Genomic DNA, 16,226 nt, shown 5'->3' on the forward strand with positions numbered 1-16,226 from the left:
GTTGGTGGAAGATTATTAAACAACTTGATACCTGTATAGTACACTCCTTTCTGATATTTAGCAAAGTTTGCATTTGGCACATATAGGTCATGTTTACGTCTCGTATTTAAATTATGTACATCTGTATTTCTGCACTGGATACCGACCGCAGAAGTCGACAGCGGCAGAACGTCCACGCCATTTTGTCATACGCAGGGACTGCAACGTCTGAAAAACAGCGACCACATCCCGCCGCCGCCGGAGAACGAGGGATCTTCAACGATCGTTACATACGCACCGTGACTACGTCTGCTGTCATCTACCGACAACAGAGCTGAACTACATGCCCGTCCGCGCACACTCCACTGCACCGCCGAACGAAATGCTGCCTGAAATACCACTCCACAGATTGTAATCTCATAAGCAGCAACAGGATTGCTGAACAGTACTTCCGTGACATCCAAAGCTCTTAAAAATTTCAGGAGCTAAAAAAACAAAAGCAGCCGAAAACACGCCTACCAACTTCACCTATAAGAAACCAACTACCAAACATATCCATAACCTAAAAACTTTCCAATAATTTATGAAACCAGCCACACGGAACAACACCTAGGATCGTAAACTACAGCTCAGTCAACTTTTCACGAAGCACTATGAAACAAATAACACACATTTCGCCACTAGATCGCCTACATTCTGGCGCACATTGCCTCTCGGTCACCCGATTTGTTACTGAAAACACCAACCTTTAACACCCTGCTTAGATCAAAATCAGACACAAATCTTTAATACCTACACGACTATCTATAACACAACACACCGAGTGAAAGCGTCCACTGGTAACCGTACTTTCGGACACGAACTTCTCCTCGTCATACGTCATGTTGGCATGCAGGCACTCAACACGTCACGCGGATTCAGCAGCGACATCTTCCCTGTTTATACAATTCTTGGAACTAAATTTGCAGAAACTGCGTCAATTAATCAGGCCAACCAACATCACCTATAGAAAACCAACTACCAAACATCCCCATAACCTAAAAATCTTCGATCATTTATGAAAACACTACCAGAAAGCAGGTAGGATTTCGTAAAATACAGCCCAATGAACTTAGCGCGATGCACTCTTAAACGATTATTCCATACGTCCCCACCGGATTGTACTGCACGACTCTCTAACACACCGACTAACTAAGCCCACTGGTAACCGTACTTACGAACGCGAACTTCCCTTCGTCAGACTTCATTTTGGCAGTCAACGACACAAAAGTACACAACCAACAAAATTAATCCCGGCAATATTCGCCGAAAACCACTTGTAGCAAGACACACACAATCCATAACTCTCATTGCACTTACCTGTCTTATATAGAGCAATCACTTCACTGGCAAGTCAACAAGTTTCAATCATGGGACAACTCCTAATGTGCATCCCCCGATAAGTACTGTTTGGAAACTCCCTCTCGGTGATGATCACTAAATATTCCCATTACCTCCTGCTTTGAAATCTTTTTTTTTTACCGATTTCCATAGAGAAAAAGCAAACTAAGTAATGCGCCGTCAGCACATTTTTAAAGTCTTCTTGGGTCAGAGAACGGACATCCATGATTATCAAAACTGTCCGGTATAGCTATGCCAGAGTTCTTCATCACTGAACAGGTTCTCGGTGGGCGCTAGCAACTGCATGCCTACAAGTTACCATCAACATCTGAGTAAGCACCTCAAGTCAACCCACCACGCTTGCTAAACGAGTGAAACTGCAGAGCACACACTATCCGCTGTGGAACAGATGCAGAATGACCGAGGTTTGGAAGTTCTTGCTGTGGCATTAGCTTCAACCGAGAATGTGAAATGGAATGAAGCTGATTAAAGGGAAAACCACATTCTTTCCAGGAAGAGGAATCACATCTCTGGTGACAAGCTGCGGCCAAAGCCAAGAGTACCTGCAACTTAAAGCCTTACACACACATGACAAACTCTCTCATTCCAACATGTGTTAGCCACCACACTATGAAGCAGTGCCTTATTAACGCAATGTGAATGCGGCCGACATTTTTATTATTTTTCTCACCCTCTATAGAACACCCTACACACATAACTAGACATCCACACCTTACACGGACACACACACGCATTTCACATGATTGACATACTAAGTTGGTATCACACCTGAAACACAATTATCACAACAGAGCAAGCCCCTGCGAATGGGTTAAATAACAGCCTACTGCACCACGTCTCCAGAGGCACACAAAATTTACATGCTGCATTCAGTCCTCTTCTCCATGTACGCACTGAGCAACAGGACGGCCAACCATCGGGGACACAAGTGGTCTTCTTTCGGATGTCAGTCTGTCTAGTGTTGGTGTACTCCTGCTGCAATATACCAGGAAAGGTGTAAGATACACATGAAATCTTGAATCTCAGAGGCCACTTTCATAGACATTGGAGGCAAAGTCGTCTGAAATGGAACAAACTCATGCCAACTTATTTTTCTAATGGGTGACTGCTGCTTATTCAAATATTTAATCTGAAATTGAGGGGGGGGGGGGCAATCCTGTTCATAGACATACCAGGGATTAACCGCATAGGACCAAACATCCAACTTGCAATCAGCCTCTGTCAGAGCATTACCGTTGCTTGACAGAAAAAGTATTTCTCTTCCAACTTGGTACATATTCTGAATATTTATCCACTTAATATTCTTTGTGATATGAAGTCAGAAGACAGTTTCCTTAATGCGCTGGTTTCGCACATTAATTACGAGGAATCTTTCTCCAAAGGCTACAAATGTTACTCCTTATTCTTTGTTTACTACGCCAACAAGGTTGGTAACTTGTAAAGTGATTTATTGACAATGGAGTTTCATATCTGTACTCACTTTTATTGCGGGATTTGAGCACTTTGTTCTGGTTAAAAACCTATATCCCACTACCCTGTATTATTTAGATTACATACTTCTTCTACTGGTGCCTCTTATGAACAGACAGACAGACACACTCACTCACATCCAGTTATGTAGCTCTAAATATAAGCTGCATTTTGTGAGCCAATTAATATAGCTGTCTCTTTGAGAAATGTTGGTCCAACGCCCTAACTTGTGTCAGGCACACAACACAGAGGTTTTACACACCTGTATGAGGCCACCTAACCGCGGCCAATATCGTTCTGGTACTTCACCCCAGCCTTGTCAAACAGAATACACAAAAGGGATCTGAAGGAGGTAGCGGTCATGATGACTGCACGGCCGGTGTCCTAGAACATTAATGAAAATACCTACTTTAAGTACCTGAACACAGAGCAAGCGAGGGGACATCACGACGCACGGAACAACATCCATCAACACTGCACAATACACATGCCCGAAAACCTGAGTACAGAAGGGATGTGGACTGCATGCAGGAATATGCCGGGGCACCAACAATGTCTGCGTGCACAACTCTGTAAGCTCCCGAGGTGAGCATGCCACCCCAGAGAATGTTGTGAATGTACATGTAACTATGTACAGTGGAAAAGGAGAGGTTACGGTGCAATGGAATTTCAAAATAATATACTGTAAAGTACTAGGGAGCGGTAACAAATCACGGGAGTGGCAGCACTTAGACGACTTCCACCTTTCATGAACAGAGATTTTCAACTGCGACCTATCACACAGCACTGCTTCCAGAGTATTTCTACAAATTCTTATTAGAATCTCAACGTGTATGCCGCTGGCTGAGAAATTAATCGTGGAAGTTTAAACAAACAATTTCCTTGGCTGACGAGTTCACAATACCTCAGATTGGAAGAAACACATTGAGTATATTATTCCCAAATTAAGCTCTGCGTGCCTTGCCATCAGAACAGTCATACCACCCATGACAACAGATACTATAAAGCTAGTTTACTTTGCTTTGCTTATTTCCACTCTGTGGTGTCTTATGGATTAATACTTTGGGGGAATTCAACAGACAGTAATAAGGTTTTTCACATGCAAAAGAAAATAATTAGAATAATGGAAGGTGTCAAAAGCAGGGTTTCTTGTATACTTCCACTTGCCCAAGTGAATTTATACTCTGCTTGCTATAATTTGTGGCGGAAAAATTGGATAATCTTAAAAGAAATACAGATGCACATAATTTAAATACAAGACGTAAACATGACCTCTATGTGCCAAATGCTTAACCCTACTAAACGTCAAAAAAAGGAGAGTACTATACATGTATCAAGTTATTTAGTGATCTTCCACCAACAATTAAAACTCTACAATTATGCTATAAAGGTATTCATTCAAGCCTGCATTGAAAGGTTACCTCTTCACTCACTCTTTCTATTCTGCAGATTATTTCACCTCTGCTGAAAATCCTTAAGCTTTATGTATATCTATAATCTATATGTAAAGTCACTTTTGTATTTCTATTTAAAATTCTCAGGTTATGTACATTGATATGTGAAACACGTACTTGTTATTGTGTCGAAAGTACAGAAGTTTACGTATATTGAATGAAGTCCTGAGGTTTATGTATATTGTATGAAATGATAGGTTCTCCTTTTTTGGATTAGTCCAAAGAAGGATCTATGGAACGTAAATAAACTCCACTCTACTCTCTAACATACCCGAATACTGCACTTCCTTATCCAAGTCACAAACGCTCCAGGTGCTTCATTCTTTCTGGTTCTTCACACCTCCAACTCCAAACAAGCTGGTTCCCTATCGCCAACACAACTGATCTTCTGAAACACTGATATTCAGACAAATTGGTCTGCCATGTCTTCGCGTGACACCGTGATACCGGCCCACAAACTACACATACAGTTCACAAGAAAGTTGCCACTCAGCACATCCCCTGATCTCAAACTACTCTTTGAGACAGACAAGGCACTCCCACTAAATCTATGACCGTACGCCTCCTCGGAAAGCAAGGAAATCGCACGAGGGCCCGAGGTCTTCCTTGTAGATTTGTGAGGCATGCTACGAACACCCGATACTTTGTCACAACGAATCTAAGGTGTGCACCTGTGTTGTGGTGGCCACATAACCAACATTGCAACCTGTAACTCTAGCTACTTACTTCTATCTTGTCCGCTGCGATAAGCTCTTACACAAATTTAAATAAAAACCTACTGCATTTCCTCAAGCAAGTCACAAAAACTGAGGCTGCCACTACGTGTCTGTGGGTCATCCCAACCGCATCGCCTGATGAATTGTGTCCATCATGTCAGCTCCCGGTGCAAAGTCTTGCTACCTCTGTAGTAATGATGGACTCGAAACTGCGTAACGGCTAAAGTATCCTATATGCTTGCAGGCACGCCTACCTGAAACAAAACCAAGGTACCAAAATAAACATCCGCATTTGACACCATTCGTAACTGCTACTACGAACGCACTCTACACCTCATCAATAATCAACTGGCTAACCGACCTTCCATGCAACCAAAATATTTCCCACTTTACGTCATTCACACAGGAGAAAGATGACGCACATAAATTCAAAACACGCTCAAATAACATCAAATTAACTTGCACGCCCTGGCAATATATGAAGAGTAAATAGAGTAGAGTTTATTTACATTCCATAGATCCTTCTTAGGCCTCAACCAAAGGATGTGCAACATGTCAATTCATACAATATACATACACTTCAGAACTTTCAACACAAGTACAAGAACGTATTTCACATATCAATGTACATAAATTTCAGATTCTGCAATACAAGTATGGAAAATAATTTTACAAAGTAATATAAATAAACCTCAAAATTTTAAATATAAATACAAAACTTGCTTTACATACTCGTACATTATGGATATAAGGATTAAACATTTTCAGCAGAGATGAAATCATCTACAGAATAGAAGGAGTGAGTAAAGAGGTAATCTTTCAATGCAGGCTTCAATACCTTTATATCATAACTTAGACTTTTAACTGTTGGTGGAAGATTATTAAACAACTTGATACCTGTATAGTACACTCCTTTCTGATATTTAGCAAAGTTTGCATTTGGCACATATAGGTCATGTTTACGTCTCGTATTTAAATTATGTACATCTGTATTTCTGCACTGGATACCGACCGCAGAAGTCGACAGCGGCAGAACGTCCACGCCATTTTGTCATACGCAGGGACTGCAACGTCTGAAAAACAGCGACCACATCCCGCCGCCGCCGGAGAACGAGGGATATTCAACGATCGTTACATACGCACCGTGACGACGTCTGCTGTCATCCAGCGACAACAGAGCTGAACTACATGCCCGTCCGCGCACACCCCACTGCACTGCCGATCGAAATGCTGCCTGAAATACCACTCCACAGATTGTAAACTCATAAGCAGCAATAGGCTAGCTGAACAGTACTTCCGTGACATCCGAGCTCTTAAAAATTACAGGAGCTAAAAAACAAATGCAGCCGAAAACACGCCTACCAACTTCACCTACAAGAAACCAACTACCAAACATATCCATAACCCAAAACCTTCCAATAATTTATGAAACCAACCACACGGAACAACACCTAGGATCGTAAACTACAGCTCAATCAACTTTTCACGAAGCACTATGAAACAAATAACACACATTTCGCCACTAGATCGCCTACATTATGGCGCACATTGCCTCTCGGTCACCCGATTTGTTACTGAAAACACCAACGTTTAACACCCTGCTTAGATCAAAATCAGACACAAATCTTTAATACCTACACGACTATCTATAACACAACAGACCGAGTGAAAGCGTCCACTGGTAACCGTACTTTCGGATACGACACTTCTCCTCGTCATACGTCATGTTGGCATGCAGGCACTCAACACGTCACGCGGATTCAGCAGCGACATCTTCCCTGTTTATACAATTCTTGGAACTAAATTTGCAGAAACTGCGACAATTAATCAGGCCAACCAACATCACCTATAGAAAACCAACTACCAAACATCCCCATAACCTAAAAATCTTCGATCATTTATGAAAACACCACCAGAAAGCAGGTAGGATTTCGTAAAATACAACCCAATGAACTTAGCGCGATGCACTCTTAAACGATTATTCCATACGTCCCCACCGGATTGTACTGCACGACTCTCTAACACACCGACTAACTAAGCCCACTGGTAACCGTACTTACGAACGCGAACTTCCCTTCGTCAGACTTCATTTTGGCAGTCAACGACACAAAAGTACACAACCAACAAAATTAATCCCGGCAATATTCGCCGAAAACCACTTGTAGCAAGACACACACAATCCATAACTCTCATTGCACTTACCTGTCTTATATAGAGCAATCACTTCACTGGCAAGTCAACAAGTTTCAATCATGGGACAACTCCTAATGTGCATCCCCCGATAAGTACTGTTTGGAAACTCCCTCTCGGTGATGATCACTAAATATTCCCATTACCTCCTGCTTTGAAATCTTTTTTTTTACCGATTTCCATAGAGAAAAAGCAAACTAAGTAATGCGCCGTCAGCACATTTTTAAAGTCTTCTTGGGTCAGAGAACGGACATCCATGATTATCAAAACTGTCCGGTATAGCTATGCCAGAGTTCTTCATCACTGAACAGGTTCTCGGTGGGCGCTAGCAACTGCATGCCTACAAGTTACCATCAACATCTGAGTAAGCACCTCAAGTCAACCCACCACGCTTGCTAAACGAGTGAAACTGCAGAGCACACACTATCCGCTGTGGAACAGATGCAGAATGACCGAGGTTTGGAAGTTCTTGCTGTGGCATTAGCTTCAACCGAGAATGTGAAATGGAATGAAGCTGATTAAAGGGAAAACCACATTCTTTCCAGGAAGAGGAATCACATCTCTGGTGACAAGCTGCGGCCAAAGCCAAGAGTACCTGCAACTTAAAGCCTTACACACACATGACAAACTCTCTCATTCCAACATGTGTTAGCCACCACACTATGAAGCAGTGCCTTATTAACGCAATGTGAATGCGGCCGACATTTTTATTATTTTTCTCACCCTCTATAGAACACCCTACACACATAACTAGACATCCACACCTTACACGGACACACACACGCATTTCACATGATTGACATACTAAGTTGGTATCACACCTGAAACACAATTATCACAACAGAGCAAGCCCCTGCGAATGGGTTAAATAACAGCCTACTGCACCACGTCTCCAGAGGCACACAAAATTTACATGCTGCATTCAGTCCTCTTCTCCATGTACGCACTGAGCAACAGGACGGCCAACCATCGGGGACACAAGTGGTCTTCTTTCGGATGTCAGTCTGTCTAGTGTTGGTGTACTCCTGCTGCAATATACCAGGAAAGGTGTAAGATACACATGAAATCTTGAATCTCAGAGGCCACTTTCATAGACATTGGAGGCAAAGTCGTCTGAAATGGAACAAACTCATGCCAACTTATTTTTCTAATGGGTGACTGCTGCTTATTCAAATATTTAATCTGAAATTGAGGGGGGGGGGGGGCAATCCTGTTCATAGACATACCAGGGATTAACCGCATAGGACCAAACATCCAACTTGCAATCAGCCTCTGTCAGAGCATTACCGTTGCTTGACAGAAAAAGTATTTCTCTTCCAACTTGGTACATATTCTGAATATTTATCCACTTAATATTCTTTGTGATATGAAGTCAGAAGACAGTTTCCTTAATGCGCTGGTTTCGCACATTAATTACGAGGAATCTTTCTCCAAAGGCTACAAATGTTACTCCTTATTCTTTGTTTACTACGCCAACAAGGTTGGTAACTTGTAAAGTGATTTATTGACAATGGAGTTTCATATCTGTACTCACTTTTATTGCGGGATTTGAGCACTTTGTTCTGGTTAAAAACCTATATCCCACTACCCTGTATTATTTAGATTACATACTTCTTCTACTGGTGCCTCTTATGAACAGACAGACAGACACACTCACTCACATCCAGTTATGTAGCTCTAAATATAAGCTGCATTTTGTGAGCCAATTAATATAGCTGTCTCTTTGAGAAATGTTGGTCCAACGCCCTAACTTGTGTCAGGCACACAACACAGAGGTTTTACACACCTGTATGAGGCCACCTAACCGCGGCCAATATCGTTCTGGTACTTCACCCCAGCCTTGTCAAACAGAATACACAAAAGGGATCTGAAGGAGGTAGCGGTCATGATGACTGCACGGCCGGTGTCCTAGAACATTAATGAAAATACCTACTTTAAGTACCTGAACACAGAGCAAGCGAGGGGACATCACGACGCACGGAACAACATCCATCAACACTGCACAATACACATGCCCGAAAACCTGAGTACAGAAGGGATGTGGACTGCATGCAGGAATATGCCGGGGCACCAACAATGTCTGCGTGCACAACTCTGTAAGCTCCCGAGGTGAGCATGCCACCCCAGAGAATGTTGTGAATGTACATGTAACTATGTACAGTGGAAAAGGAGAGGTTACGGTGCAATGGAATTTCAAAATAATATACTGTAAAGTACTAGGGAGCGGTAACAAATCACGGGAGTGGCAGCACTTAGACGACTTCCACCTTTCATGAACAGAGATTTTCAACTGCGACCTATCACACAGCACTGCTTCCAGAGTATTTCTACAAATTCTTATTAGAATCTCAACGTGTATGCCGCTGGCTGAGAAATTAATCGTGGAAGTTTAAACAAACAATTTCCTTGGCTGACGAGTTCACAATACCTCAGATTGGAAGAAACACATTGAGTATATTATTCCCAAATTAAGCTCTGCGTGCCTTGCCATCAGAACAGTCATACCACCCATGACAACAGATACTATAAAGCTAGTTTACTTTGCTTTGCTTATTTCCACTCTGTGGTGTCTTATGGATTAATACTTTGGGGGAATTCAACAGACAGTAATAAGGTTTTTCACATGCAAAAGAAAATAATTAGAATAATGGAAGGTGTCAAAAGCAGGGTTTCTTGTATACTTCCACTTGCCCAAGTGAATTTATACTCTGCTTGCTATAATTTGTGGCGGAAAAATTGGATAATCTTAAAAGAAATACAGATGCACATAATTTAAATACAAGACGTAAACATGACCTCTATGTGCCAAATGCTTAACCCTACTAAACGTCAAAAAAAGGAGAGTACTATACATGTATCAAGTTATTTAGTGATCTTCCACCAACAATTAAAACTCTACAATTATGCTATAAAGGTATTCATTCAAGCCTGCATTGAAAGGTTACCTCTTCACTCACTCTTTCTATTCTGCAGATTATTTCACCTCTGCTGAAAATCCTTAAGCTTTATGTATATCTATAATCTATACGTAAAGTCACTTTTGTATTTCTATTTAAAATTCTCAGGTTATGTACATTGATATGTGAAACACGTACTTGTTATTGTGTCGAAAGTACAGAAGTTTACGTATATTGAATGAAGTCCTGAGGTTTATGTATATTGTATGAAATGATAGGTTCTCCTTTTTTGGATTAGTCCAAAGAAGGATCTATGGAACGTAAATAAACTCCACTCTACTCTCTAACATACCCGAATACTGCACTTCCTTATCCAAGTCACAAACGCTCCAGGTGCTTCATTCTTTCTGGTTCTTCACACCTCCAACTCCAAACAAGCTGGTTCCCTATCGCCAACACAACTGATCTTCTGAAACACTGATATTCAGACAAATTGGTCTGCCATGTCTTCGCGTGACACCGTGATACCGGCCCACAAACTACACATACAGTTCACAAGAAAGTTGCCACTAAGCACATCCCCTGATCTCAAACTACTCTTTGAGACAGACAAGGCACTCCCACTAAATCTATGACCGTACGCCTCCTCGGAAAGCAAGGAAATCGCACGAGGGCCCGAGGTCTTCCTTGTAGATTTGTGAGGCATGCTACGAACACCCGATACTTTGTCACAACGAATCTAAGGTGTGCACCTGTGTTGTGGTGGCCACATAACCAACATTGCAACCTGTAACTCTAGCTACTTACTTCTATCTTGTCCGCTGCGATAAGCTCTTACACAAATTTAAATAAAAACCTACTGCATTTCCTCAAGCAAGTCACAAAAACTGAGGCTGCCACTACGTGTCTGTGGGTCATCCCAACCGCATCGCCTGATGAATTGTGTCCATCATGTCAGCTCCCGGTGCAAAGTCTTGCTACCTCTGTAGTAATGATGGACTCGAAACTGCGTAACGGCTAAAGTATCCTATATGCTTGCAGGCACGCCTACCTGAAACAAAACCAAGGTACCAAAATAAACATCCGCATTTGACACCATTCGTAACTGCTACTACGAACGCACTCTACACCTCATCAATAATCAACTGGCTAACCGACCTTCCATGCAACCAAAATATTTCCCACTTTACGTCATTCACACAGGAGAAAGATGACGCACATAAATTCAAAACACGCTCAAATAACATCAAATTAACTTGCACGCCCTGGCAATATATGAAGAGTAAATAGAGTAGAGTTTATTTACATTCCATAGATCCTTCTTAGGCCTCAACCAAAGGATGTGCAACATGTCAATTCATACAATATACATACACTTCAGAACTTTCAACACAAGTACAAGAACGTATTTCACATATCAATGTACATAAATTTCAGATTCTGCAATACAAGTATGGAAAATAATTTTACAAAGTAATATATATAAACCTCAAAATTTTAAATATAAATACAAAACTTGCTTTACATACTCGTACATTATGGATATAAGGATTAAACATTTTCAGCAGAGATGAAATCATCTACAGAATAGAAGGAGTGAGTAAAGAGGTAATCTTTCAATGCAGGCTTCAATACCTTTATATCATAACTTAGACTTTTAACTGTTGGTGGAAGATTATTAAACAACTTGATACCTGTATAGTACACTCCTTTCTGATATTTAGCAAAGTTTGCATTTGGCACATATAGGTCATGTTTACGTCTCGTATTTAAATTATGTACATCTGTATTTCTGCACTGGATACCGACCGCAGAAGTCGACAGCGGCAGAACGTCCACGCCATTTTGAAATACGCAGGGACTGCAACGTCTGAAAAACAGCGACCACATCCCGCCGCCGCCGGAGAACGAGGGATATTCAACGATCGTTACATACGCACCGTGACGACGTCTGCTGTCATCTAGCGACAACAGAGCTGAACTACATGCCCGTCCGCGCACACCCCACTGCACTGCCGATCGAAATGCTGCCTGAAATACCACTCCACAGATTGTAAACTCATAAGCAGCAATAGGCTAGCTGAACAGTACTTCCGTGACATCCGAGCTCTTAAAAATTACAGGAGCTAAAAAACAAATGCAGCCGAAAACACGCCTACCAACTTCACCTACAAGAAACCAACTACCAAACATATCCATAACCCAAAACCTTCCAATAATTTATGAAACCAACCACACGGAACAACACCTAGGATCGTAAACTACAGCTCAATCAACTTTTCACGAAGCACTATGAAACAAATAACACACATTTCGCCACTAGATCGCCTACATTATGGCGCACATTGCCTCTCGGTCACCCGATTTGTTACTGAAAACACCAACGTTTAACACCCTGCTTAGATCAAAATCAGACACAAATCTTTAATACCTACACGACTATCTATAACACAACAGACCGAGTGAAAGCGTCCACTGGTAACCGTACTTTCGGATACGACACTTCTCCTCGTCATACGTCATGTTGGCATGCAGGCACTCAACACGTCACGCGGATTCAGCAGCGACATCTTCCCTGTTTATACAATTCTTGGAACTAAATTTGCAGAAACTGCGACAATTAATCAGGCCAACCAACATCACCTATAGAAAACCAACTACCAAACATCCCCATAACCTAAAAATCTTCGATCATTTATGAAAACACCACCAGAAAGCAGGTAGGATTTCGTAAAATACAGCCCAATGAACTTAGCGCGATGCACTCTTAAACGATTATTCCATACGTCCCCACCGGATTGTACTGCACGACTCTCTAACACACCGACTAACTAAGCCCACTGGTAACCGTACTTACGAACGCGAACTTCCCTTCGTCAGACTTCATTTTGGCAGTCAACGACACAAAAGTACACAACCAACAAAATTAATCCCGGCAATATTCGCCGAAAACCACTTGTAGCAAGACACACACAATCCATAACTCTCATTGCACTTACCTGTCTTATATAGAGCAATCACTTCACTGGCAAGTCAACAAGTTTCAATCATGGGACAACTCCTAATGTGCATCCCCCGATAAGTACTGTTTGGAAACTCCCTCTCGGTGATGATCACTAAATATTCCCATTACCTCCTGCTTTGAAATCTTTTTTTTTTTACCGATTTCCATAGAGAAAAAGCAAACTAAGTAATGCGCCGTCAGCACATTTTTAAAGTCTTCTTGGGTCAGAGAACGGACATCCATGATTATCAAAACTGTCCGGTATAGCTATGCCAGAGTTCTTCATCACTGAACAGGTTCTCGGTGGGAGCTAGCAACTGCATGCCTACAAGTTACCATCAACATCTGAGTAAGCACCTCAAGTCAACCCACCACGCTTGCTAAACGAGTGAAACTGCAGAGCACACACTATCCGCTGTGGAACAGATGCAGAATGACCGAGGTTTGGAAGTTCTTGCTGTGGCATTAGCTTCAACCGAGAATGTGAAATGGAATGAAGCTGATTAAAGGGAAAACCACATTCTTTCCAGGAAGAGGAATCACATCTCTGGTGACAAGCTGCGGCCAAAGCCAAGAGTACCTGCAACTTAAAGCCTTACACACACATGACAAACTCTCTCATTCCAACATGTGTTAGCCACCACACTATGAAGCAGTGCCTTATTAACGCAATGTGAATGCGGCCGACATTTTTATTATTTTTCTCACCCTCTATAGAACACCCTACACACATAACTAGACATCCACACCTTACACGGACACACACACGCATTTCACATGATTGACATACTAAGTTGGTATCACACCTGAAACACAATTATCACAACAGAGCAAGCCCCTGCGAATGGGTTAAATAACAGCCTACTGCACCACGTCTCCAGAGGCACACAAAATTTACATGCTGCATTCAGTCCTCTTCTCCATGTACGCACTGAGCAACAGGACGGCCAACCATCGGGGACACAAGTGGTCTTCTTTCGGATGTCAGTCTGTCTAGTGTTGGTGTACTCCTGCTGCAATATACCAGGAAAGGTGTAAGATACACATGAAATCTTGAATCTCAGAGGCCACTTTCATAGACATTGGAGGCAAAGTCGTCTGAAATGGAACAAACTCATGCCAACTTATTTTTCTAATGGGTGACTGCTGCTTATTCAAATATTTAATCTGAAATTGAGGGGGGGGGGGGGGGGGCAATCCTGTTCATAGACATACCAGGGATTAACCGCATAGGACCAAACATCCAACTTGCAATCAGCCTCTGTCAGAGCATTACCGTTGCTTGACAGAAAAAGTATTTCTCTTCCAACTTGGTACATATTCTGAATATTTATCCACTTAATATTCTTTGTGATATGAAGTCAGAAGACAGTTTCCTTAATGCGCTGGTTTCGCACATTAATTACGAGGAATCTTTCTCCAAAGGCTACAAATGTTACTCCTTATTCTTTGTTTACTACGCCAACAAGGTTGGTAACTTGTAAAGTGATTTATTGACAATGGAGTTTCATATCTGTACTCACTTTTATTGCGGGATTTGAGCACTTTGTTCTGGTTAAAAACCTATATCCCACTACCCTGTATTATTTAGATTACATACTTCTTCTACTGGTGCCTCTTATGAACAGACAGACAGACACACTCACTCACATCCAGTTATGTAGCTCTAAATATAAGCTGCATTTTGTGAGCCAATTAATATAGCTGTCTCTTTGAGAAATGTTGGTCCAACGCCCTAACTTGTGTCAGGCACACAACACAGAGGTTTTACACACCTGTATGAGGCCACCTAACCGCGGCCAATATCGTTCTGGTACTTCACCCCAGCCTTGTCAAACAGAATACACAAAAGGGATCTGAAGGAGGTAGCGGTCATGATGACTGCACGGCCGGTGTCCTAGAACATTAATGAAAATACCTACTTTAAGTACCTGAACACAGAGCAAGCGAGGGGACATCACGACGCACGGAACAACATCCATCAACACTGCACAATACACATGCCCGAAAACCTGAGTACAGAAGGGATGTGGACTGCATGCAGGAATATGCCGGGGCACCAACAATGTCTGCGTGCACAACTCTGTAAGCTCCCGAGGTGAGCATGCCACCCCAGAGAATGTTGTGAATGTACATGTAACTATGTACAGTGGAAAAGGAGAGGTTACGGTGCAATGGAATTTCAAAATAATATACTGTAAAGTACTAGGGAGCGGTAACAAATCACGGGAGTGGCAGCACTTAGACGACTTCCACCTTTCATGAACAGAGATTTTCAACTGCGACCTATCACACAGCACTGCTTCCAGAGTATTTCTACAAATTCTTATTAGAATCTCAACGTGTATGCCGCTGGCTGAGAAATTAATCGTGGAAGTTTAAACAAACAATTTCCTTGGCTGACGAGTTCACAATACCTCAGATTGGAAGAAACACATTGAGTATATTATTCCCAAATTAAGCTCTGCGTGCCTTGCCATCAGAACAGTCATACCACCCATGACAACAGATACTATAAAGCTAGTTTACTTTGCTTTGCTTATTTCCACTCTGTGGTGTCTTATGGATTAATACTTTGGGGGAATTCAACAGACAGTAATAAGGTTTTTCACATGCAAAAGAAAATAATTAGAATAATGGAAGGTGTCAAAAGCAGGGTTTCTTGTATACTTCCACTTGCCCAAGTGAATTTATACTCTGCTTGCTATAATTTGTGGCGGAAAAATTGGATAATCTTAAAAGAAATACAGATGCACATAATTTAAATACAAGACGTAAACATGACCTCTATGTGCCAAATGCTTAACCCTACTAAACGTCAAAAAAAGGAGAGTACTATACATGTATCAAGTTATTTAGTGATCTTCCACCAACAATTAAAACTCTACAATTATGCTATAAAGGTATTCATTCAAGCCTGCATTGAAAGGTTACCTCTTCACTCACTCTTTCTATTCTGCAGATTATTTCACCTCTGCTGAAAATCCTTAAGCTTTATGTATATCTATAATCTATATGTAAAGTCACTTTTGTATTTCTATTTAAAATTCTCAGGTTATGTACATTGATATGTGAAACACGTACTTGTTATTGTGTCGAAAGTACAGAAGTTTAC

The 16,226-nt window shown here is 41.6% G+C and overlaps 1 long non-coding RNA gene across 1 annotated transcript in view; it reads right to left on the reverse strand.

Moving 5' to 3' along the window:
- The window catches only part of LOC110840791 (uncharacterized), a 76,382-nt gene that overhangs the window by 12,838 nt on the left and 47,318 nt on the right, over nucleotides 1–16,226 (reverse strand). Inside the window, exons 24-31 of the long non-coding RNA XR_015537320.1 lie at nucleotides 14,887–15,008; nucleotides 13,107–14,124; nucleotides 10,460–11,158; nucleotides 8,997–9,118; nucleotides 7,223–8,238; nucleotides 4,576–5,274; nucleotides 3,113–3,234; nucleotides 1,339–2,355 (exon numbers count right to left, since the gene is read on the reverse strand). This is a non-coding gene — a long non-coding RNA (uncharacterized LOC110840791). The remainder of the gene's footprint in view (nucleotides 1–1,338; nucleotides 2,356–3,112; nucleotides 3,235–4,575; nucleotides 5,275–7,222; nucleotides 8,239–8,996; nucleotides 9,119–10,459; nucleotides 11,159–13,106; nucleotides 14,125–14,886; nucleotides 15,009–16,226) is intronic.

Source organism: Zootermopsis nevadensis, unplaced genomic scaffold, assembly GCF_977971745.1.
Source record: "Zootermopsis nevadensis isolate Lab colony 2312 unplaced genomic scaffold, Znev_1.0 Znev_ptg000027l, whole genome shotgun sequence".
Classification (NCBI taxonomy): domain Eukaryota; kingdom Metazoa; phylum Arthropoda; class Insecta; order Blattodea; family Termopsidae; genus Zootermopsis; species Zootermopsis nevadensis.